Below are 10,132 nucleotides of genomic sequence, written 5' to 3' on the forward strand. Positions count from 1 at the left end.
ATATTGGCAAGGGTGTGGAAATAAAGGAATCCTCATGCACTGTTGATTGGCATATAAATTGGTGTAGCCACTGTGGGAGATGATAAGGAGTTTTCTCAAAATTTAAAAATAGAAATATGTATGATCCAATAATTCCTTACTGGGTACTTACCCAAAGAAAACAAAAGCACTAACTGGGAAAGATATTTGCAGCATTATTTACAATAGCCAAGGTAGAGAAGCAACCCAACTGTCCATCAATAGATAAATGAATAAAGATGTGGAATATACCTACAAGAGAATATTACTCAGCCATAAAAAAACGAGACTTTGCATTTGTGACATGGATGGACTAGAGAGTATTATGCTAAGTGCAATAAGTCATACTGCAAAAGACAAATACCACGATTTCACTGATGTATGGAATCTAAAAAACAAATGAATAAATGAACAGCAATATTATATCAAGACAGAAAGGAAACGGACGGTTGCCAGAGGGGAAAGGGACGGGGGACTGGGTGGTATAGGCTTTCAGTTATGGAATGAATAAATCGCAGAAATCAAAGATAACAGCATAGAAAATATAGTCAATGGTACTGTAATAATGTTTCATGGTAACGAATTGTAGCTACACCTGTGGTGAGCATAGCATGATGTATAAATTCGTTGAATCATTATGTTGTACACCTGAATCTAATGTAATATGTACCAACTCTACTCAAAAAATAAATAATAAACAAAACAAAAACAAAGCCCAAACTCAGACTCTGAATATCAGTGTTCCCTAAGTGAGGCTGCTCACCTGCCTCCAAAGGACTGGGATGAGTGAATACAGCTTGCTGTTTCTTTTCCCTTTCTCCCTCCCTCCCTCCCTCCCTCCCTCCAAGATCTCTTCTTTACAAAAAGACCCTGGGACCAACTGGGTTTGAACATCACTTACTCTGTCCTCAGCAGGAAAGCAACAGTGATCTAAAAATCAGAGAAGCTCGGAACAGAGACTACCCCCTGGTCACCTCCCAGCTCCCAGCATGAGGAGATTCTGGTTATCATCCTGTCAGTAATTTCACTAATTTTTTTCCATTCATCTCCATTGCTCTACAAGAGGGAAATAGGCAATGCAATTTGAAGCTTATTATTCCCTTATTCTGCTGGCTAGCACTCTTCCACCCATTCATTAAATTCAATGTTATGTCAGGCTTAATGGCCTTCTGACCCCAACTTCCTTCTATTACACTTGCCACCCTCTGCCCTAGGAATGCTGATAATCAATTTAATTTACTAAACAATCAAGTATCTACTATGTGCCTGGTGGTTTGCTAAGGCTCTAGGAATTAAACAGTGGGAAAAATAAAAACAAATATGGTACCTTTTCACCCTAAATGGCCTAGGGTCCCATGGGCCTCAGACACAGATAGGCAATCACAGTACAATGTGCTGAGTGTTCTGATGAGGTAAGCAGAGCGGGATCTGGGAACCCCAGCAGAGGCACTCTAGTCTGGACTATCAGAAAGGCTTTCTCAGCATGGTAAGGAACCAATTTATCTGACCAAGAATTCACCACATTGACAGGTTAAGGCACAGCAAATGTTGGCTATTATTCCTGAATTCCCAGTTTCCAAACAGGACATGTGGCCACAGGGGACTCCTCCACACAGATACTGAGGCTAGAGATGTTTCCACCATATTACTGTCCTTTATGTCTGGGCTTATATCAACATTCTTGAAGACTCAAGAATTATGAGACTTATCTAAAAGTATCTCTCTACCCAGGCTTTTCAACTTAGCGGTTACAAGACCACATTCTCAGGATGGGGACAAAGCAGGGTGAGTACTCAGGTGTCCCCCCCAAATCTTTTCTGCTTTCAGCACCCTCAAAAGCCCTATGGCTTCTATAACCATTCCTAAGCCTGAAAGGAGTGAGAAGAGGGAATATTTGTACCTAATAAAACCCAACACAGAGAAGGCTGCCTTACAGGAGCTGAGATGTTCCAGTTGAAGAAATAATCCCAGAAAGTGGGAGACAGAAAATAACGACCTCACCTTACTCTCTTTCCCCCTTCCCATCTCTTGCCACTGCCCTACATTGACAGAAATTCACCAGAAGCTGAAGGGCAAGGGAACTCATTGCTAAAAACTAATGGTTCTCATTCTTTTAGGTCAGGATCACCTGAGAACTGTTAAGACAAATATTCCCAGGCCCCATTTCTAGGTTTTCTGCCTCATTTGGTGGGGGGGTAGGGCTCAAGAATTTCCTAGATCACCAGTGATGCAGGTAAGAGGTGGATCCCAGGACACACAATGAGTGAATAGCTGCCATAGACTCTACTATACCAACCAGCCTCCTGAGATACAGAGCAGAGGGAAGGGGTAGGAAGTTGACTCAGACGGGCCTACATGCATATATTAAATTTATACCATTAGACTACAAGACAGCAAACTTTACCCATAAAGAACCAGATAGTAAATATTTTAGCCTTTAGAAGCCATATAGTTGCTACTACTCACTCTACCACCATAGCACAGAAAAGGTCACAAACAACACATAAATGAATGAGCACTTTTTTTGTTTGTTTTCCAGTAAGAATTTACTTTCATTCTTATAAGATTTTATTTACTGCAAATCCACTTAAGCCTTACCCACCTTTTTATCTCCTCAGTGTTCAAAAAACACCACAGTAGTTATTCCCTGAGCGTCCACATATAAATGATGTAAATGCCAGGAACTTTATGTGAATTATATCTTTGCTTTGAAGAAACCTAGATTTAATCTATGCCAGTTAGGACCACCACTTGGGTAGCCCTCAAGTTATTTAAGTTAACTTTTCATTTCCACTGTGTGTGAGAAACTGCGCTAGTCACTCAAGATCCAGAAGTAAGCAAGACATCCACAGTCCTTATGGGGGGTTAACTAGCTAATGAGATACAGGTTAAGGTTTTCCAGCTGCAAGCAACAGACATGAGTCAAAGTAAATTAGATAAAGAGAAATGTGTTGAAAGAATACTGGAATGCCAAGAGGCTTGAGAGACAAACAGGTCAGTTATTCTGGAAGGCTGGAACCCAGAACAGTTCCCACAAGAGCTACCGAGACCCAAGCCTCACTTCTGGATTTTCTTTAACTCTCTCTGGGCTGGGGATCTGCCTTAAGTAGTTTTAAAATTTCCCCTGATGAGGGATCCCTGGGTGGTGCAGCGGTTTGGCACCTGCCTTTGGCCCAGGGCGCGATCCTGGAGACCCGGGATCGAATCCCACGTCAGGCTCCCGGTGCATGGAGCCTGCTTCTCCCTCTGCCTATGTCTCTGAGCCTCTCTCTCCCTCTGTGACTATCATAAATAAATAAAAATTTAAAAAAAAAATTTCCCCTGATGAGTCTGATTTGTAAACATGGTTTATAACTACTGCTATGGTCTCTTCAGAAGAATGGTTTTCCTCCTTTATCATTCTGGTTTTTAGTAGATCATGGACTCCTAATAAAGTTAGAATAAATGTTCAAAAATCCATCCCAATTCCCCAACACCCCACTAAGTTTAACAGGTGGACACCAACATGTTCCATCTTTATAGCACCCTTTCAAAACATCCTCAGGTTTTCTGGGGTTTTTTTTTTTTATCTCTAATGAGCCCTATGAAGTAGATGGCATAGGTGATATTATTCCTCAATAAGGAAACTGAGGCTCAGGTGCAGGATGTGCCCAAATTCACACAGCAAGTGAATGGGCAGAGCTAAGACTAAAACCCAAGTATCCATAAGGCATTGGTTCACCAACTTAAGCATGAATAAGACACACCAAGGAAACTTGTCCCAGTGCAGTGTCCTTGGCTTCAAACCCAGAGGTTCTGATCCAAGAACTCTTGAGTGAGGCACAAGCACCTACATTAGCATTAAAATGATTCTGATGTATATGGCCCAAAAATCTCAGTTGGTGAAGCCCGCTCATTGAGACAATCATCTTCAGCCCATAGCTTAAATATTATCCTGCCCAGAAGCAAGAGATTAGACCCACTACCTAATTCAAGATGCTTTCCTAACCTATTATTTCATTTTCTTTTCCCTTTAGCTTATTATCTACTAGTATTAGCTTTCTAGAGAAATAATAGTCAAACTCTAGATCAGCAATAGTCAGTCTCAGTTCAACATGCCAACTGGCCAACTTGTAGTGACTTCTTAGAGCCTTGGATTGAGAAATAAGAAGATTGGACTAAGTACAGCAGGAGAACATTAGTGGTGGTTCATGGTGTCAATCGTGGACACGGTGAGGAATTCCGGCTGTCCAGACTATCACCTAGGTAGTAGTTTATCCTCAGTTTTTTCTCATTTTTCTGCTTAGAGTATTTCTATAAAAAGATCTAGGTTCTGAGTAACAGATGATAATTTTTTAAAAGTGCCTCATTGCTGTCCATAAACTATGGGTTCTGCTTGAGACATCCTGGATGCCATGATTCAAATGTAAATATCCCCTGAAATCCATCAATGTCTGGGTAGCTGATTAAGCACCATGGACTATAACAGTGTTCCCTTTTCTGATCTTCGGGCATTTTTTTTTTATACATGTGGGCTGATGTATTACCACAGTGAGGGGACTTTCTCATATCTGCTCATGATAACAGATGAGGTGTGAAATTGATTCTGCACACCTAGGAGGGTTATGATTTATCATCATACATTAGGCTCTATGGAGCTTTACTGAATGAATCCCAACTACATGCAGAATCCAACCACACTCCCACAAGAGGACACTTTGTGACTCAAGATACATTAAGCACAGCTATTTTATAAATGGTACCCAATGAAGAGCTTGCTTTCATTCATTAAGTCAGCAAATATTTACTGAGCACCTAACATATTCCAAGTACTATTTTAGAAGCCACAGATACTGCACTAGAGAAACTCACTTATTGTTAGACCCAGCTCCCCTCCTGATTATAATTGGTAATCTTGATTATAATTATAATGAGGTAAATTTAATTTGCCCTCACCTTTAGGTAAACACTAACAGCCTGGTACTTGAGGATCAATACTTGAGGTGTCCTGACCTGGATATCATTGTATAATTTCCTGGACTGCAGATACTTGTCGGACCCAACCTGATGGCCTAAGCTACACCTTCAAAATTGCTCTTCTCAGTTCAAAGAATGGATCCATGGAGATTTCTGAGAGTGTCCCACATGTGAACCTCTCAGGAAATCACTCAGTCAAGAGGGGCTTCAGGCAAAAGCCTTGCCTAACTGGAAGTGTGTAGATATCTGAAAAGAATTTTCTCTTCTGCCAACCAATGCCTAAAACTACGTCCTTACACAGAATTGGGCAAGGGAAACAGGGTGGTTCATCAGAAACACTTAAGTTTTTTGGTATATGCTCCCAAGGCTTTGTTCTTCTACCCCAGAATTCTGCCTCTCAAGTTCTAGGCTGGGGTCCAGGCAGATATATTTTGAACAAGTACCCATGGGTGAGTCTGATGAATCTAGAAAACATAGTCTTTAAGTTTCATTTAGATACAAACCTGGCCTCTGTCAAAATGCAAGGTACAAATTATGGTAAACAGATAGAAACCCACCCAGCTGGGAATCATGCAAGCTGACTTCTGGTATTGATTTTGTCTTTAATCAGCTGTTTGATTTCAAACCAGCCATTCCACCTTTCTGGACTGGTGTTATATGCACAAGGAGGGGAGAAGTAGATCATTTCTGAAATGCCTTGAGGAGCTAGGTTTATATAGCTATATTTTTTCACATTTGCAGGCCAATTTCACATACTAATTGATTAAGCCCCAGTATAAATATCACTGTTAAGTAGGGGTTTTTTTTTTACAAGAAAGTAATGCATATTTAAAATCTATTTGTGCCAGATCAGTCCATTACATATTTAAATGTCTTCAGGATCCATAATTAGGCTTCTGTGTTCAGTGTATAATTTTTATAAACTCCCTAGTCGTGGAGTCATCCTTGTACTATTTGTCACTCTGCCTTCTGCCTTCTCACCCCTTGCCCCATTATTTAGGTGTCCCCACAGCTGTAGTAGTTAGTCATTATCTTACTCTTATGTGGAAACTACTGGATTTCTCTGTCAATACTCCTGCAAATTCCTTCTCCTCACTAATGAATCCAGAGTTGTCTTTTTATCGACCTTTAACAGGCTGACTTTTTGCCTAATCATCTCCATTTGATTAATATCCTCACTTTTTTTTGCTCTGATTGCCTGCCTCTCTATACCCCACTCACGTACACCTGCAGGCAGATACTCTTTGTGCTGATGGCTAAGACCATCAGGCAAGCAACGGATGAGATGGCAAACATCAAAATTTCTATGTTGATGGCTTCTCCATGCAGATAATCTCCTTTGACATAATAATGTATGGGGCTGAAATCTGATGTCTTATCCATTCAAGCTAGTTATGTTACCCACATCCCTATCGCTCACTAACTTACAGGTCAAAATCAGCAAGAGTAATTCCCTAGGAATTCTTTACCAATCCTCAGTTGACTCAACCAGTGTTTATCTCTGGAATGAGGCTTGCATTTCACTATTCCTCTAGAATCACAGGATATTATAGCAATAGGTCTCAAAATGTTTAATGTGGTGAGAATTCCACAGGAGAATGGCAATTGTTTATCTGCTTGAAGCCTCACATTCTCCCTTCTATCCCCTATTCTATACTGTTGGGCCCAGAAGCCTCCAAGCTGGATGTCCCAGGTTTTCTTACCAGGGGCATTTGGTTAGGTTCAGCTCATGTAAACCACTGATAGCCATAGAGGAGAAGTCATCCTGATTCCAGCATGAGCATAGGTGATACTTCTTTAGCAATTCCAGCAGTACCATTAGCAGTAAGGTACCCTCCCTCCAAGGACTCAGCACTGCCTGTATGTGCTCCAGACTAGGAGCTTCCTCATCAAATGATTTCTCCTGATCCTTTCTAATCCTTAGCACACCCTTTCTTTCACTTGCTCCTCCAGCCTTCCTAACACCATTGTAACTATGGTAAAGTGTTGGTAAAATGGTCCCAATTAATCCCTGACTATTCCCCTTTCCAATTATAAAGCTCCTCCCATCCCAAACTGGAGTCAACTTGAGAGATAAGTCTGGGCTGGCCTTCCTACTTGGGTCAACAAATTTTAGTATAAGCAATTTTGTTCCAGTTCTGATTCCAGACCTGAAGACTTTGTGTGCTTCCTTTTGGAATCCCACTCATTTGCCATGTGAATGAGCCTGGGCTAATCAGCTGGTGGAGGACCCCCTGTCTCTCATGGACGAGGACCCAAGCACCCCAGCCAATAAGCAGATCCCAGAATCCAAGCTACCTACCTGGCCTGACAACTACCACAGACACAGGAGGGAGCCCAGTCAAGATCAGAAGAATAATCCAGTTGGCCAGTAGACTGGTGAGCAACAATAAGCAATTTTTCTTTTAAGCTACTCATTTTAGGTTGTTTTGTTACCCCACAACAGAATACCAATATAATAACTGCTTGCCTTAAATTTCTCTTCAACTGCAGTTTCTCTGACTGGACCATAAATCATAAAGACAATTTGTTAAGAATGCAAATCCCCCCTGAAGCACCCCAGACAATTTTCATGTGTGTTCTCAGACCATTCTTTGCCAAACACAGCTTTCAAGGGGCTATAGAAATTGTCCTGTCTATACTCTCATCCCTCAACTTATACTTAAGTTCACCTTTAGGCAAAAAAAAAGTCTGATTCAGTATTTGGCAACCAATTTCAGTGTCCAAGGAATCCCAATACTGCCAAGGATTTTTTTTCCACAATTGCTAGCTTTATTCCCTCAAGGTGCAGTTATCACTCTCCTCTTATTTCTTGCTAAGAAAAAAAAAATAGTGGCTGAGAGATATTTTAAGTAAAACTTTTTTTTACCCTATGGGTTAAATAGCCCCAGCCAGATGGGCCCTTGGAATTAAAAAGATAAAAGCAAAGGAAAAAAAAAACTATTTGGTATCAGATAGGTTTTAGATAAATCAAATCTACTGTGTGACTTTCTACAAGTCATTAACCTCTCTGAATTTCAGTTTTTTTCAACTGGTAAAGTCTGTTGTGAGAAATAAATGAAATACAGTTTGTAAAAAGTTAATGCATTTGGTCTTGGCTTTCTCTTATCCAACTTTGCTCTCTAAAAAATAGTGAATCTGGTATGCACCCAAACCCCCAGATTCTAGTTTTATAAGAGCATCATGAACAAACTCTCATGTAATGATGGTTGAAAAGCACCCATACCTATGGCAACTGATATGGAGGACCAACCACCGGCTCTGCTTTTGGGGAGGAAATACCCTAGAGGACTTATATCTCAAGAGAGGAACCCAAACAGATAGATTAATTCTTTTGAGTTTATCCAAGCAACAAGAGGACTTTTTTTAAGATACAAATTAACATTCTTTAACTCAACAACAAGGGAACAAAAGGAAAAAAAAATCCTTTGCCCACAACAATCTCTGTCAGTATTTTGAGTGTATTTTTCCATACCCTGCAAGCTGTTCCCTCAACCTCCACTTTGAACTCTCCCAAAAGAAGCCACTGGTATAAAACAGAAAGAAAACAATGTAGATGAGACTCCAGAACTCAGAGGAAAGATGGAGGGGGATTACATCACATACTCCACAAAAACCACTTCTAATTTCCCTCATTAGATCTCAGCCCTCTCATAGTCCCTCCTAGGCTGTGCTTGGGTCAAGGAGAAGGGTAAGAGGGAGGCCAAGGATGAATATAGTTTCTCTTCCCTTTCCATACCTAACATCCAGCTTTGTTGGGTCCTGCCTCCCTCCAAAATACTCCTTTACTATTCGGAGCAAATTAGCAACAAAATTGTTAGTTAAGATTTTTGTTGTTGTTGTTTTTCAGGATTCATACCCCTACCCCAACTAAAACATTTATTTTTAGCAAAGTGCACTCCCCAAGAGATCCTAATGAATGTGTCTCCAGTGATGTGTGTGTATGCATGCAGTATTTTATAGTCAAAACCCATAAAAATGATTAAGACTGTACCCATATACACATGTGATATAAGTATATGGTCATTAATCTCATTTACTCTATCACAAACATCTTTGTCAGTAAATATTCTTTTACATTTTCAAGACTGTATGGTATCTCTTTTTTTTTTTTAAATGTATATGATAATTTTATTTTTCAATTATATCTCAGTAAACCAAAATTATTTATACATTTTTGATCATGCTAGAAGTTTTCCATTTTACAGCAGTCCCAAACACCAATCTTTTATTTTTTAATTTTTATACCTTTTTTGTTACATAATCAGCATGCAATAAACCATATATATTTAACACTCTTCTTTTAAATCTTTGCTTAGTAAGTATTTTAACATTCAAACAAACATCCAGTGAAGTGAATTTATCTATTTAATATATCCTAAATATGTTTATTCAAGTCAAGGTAGTTTTTTTTTATAAAAGCAGAGAAGATGTGTATTTATTAATTTACTTAAACCATTCTTATTTAAAACTCATATGGCTCCAGGCACTGCAAGAGGTGCTGGAAATTCAGTATTGAATAATGTAGATAGATTTTCAAGTATAAGGATATATATGCAGAGGAACAATTACAACACAATATTATCCATGCAAAGGAAAACGGGGAGGTGGTTATCATGTTATGAAATGCACAGAATGATGACAAACCCCAAATTTTGGGGCCTAGGAAGAATCCCTGGAGAACAACATGTATTTTAAACAATAATACAAGAGAAGGGAGTAAGGAGACATATGTCTGTAGAAATAGACAAAGTAAAGATTGCAAAAAGTTTTATACAGTATGATAAATATTTAGATTTTATCCTAATTATAATTTTATCCTAAAGTATTTTAAGGTGGAGAGTCAGAATACAATCTAGTTTTTACAAAGATTTCTCTTTGTAAGTTTGAAGAATGTCTTTGAGACAGTAGGAGTAGACTAAGTACAGGTATTGTTACTATTGAGAGATTATAGCTTACCGTGGTGAAGTGAAAGCTGGAGATGAATAAAATAGTTGAATTAGAAATTTATGTTTGATGTGGGCTCTATAGGAATTACTAATTAGATGTGAGAGTCAGAGAAGCTTGGAGGAATGTTAAATCCTTTGACTGTAGAGCTAGGCAGAAATCCTGTCATTCATAAAAACAATACCTACATGCTTGGATATATGGCCCTGAG

This window comes from Vulpes vulpes, chromosome 4 (assembly GCF_048418805.1).
Source record: "Vulpes vulpes isolate BD-2025 chromosome 4, VulVul3, whole genome shotgun sequence".
NCBI classification, from domain to species: domain Eukaryota; kingdom Metazoa; phylum Chordata; class Mammalia; order Carnivora; family Canidae; genus Vulpes; species Vulpes vulpes.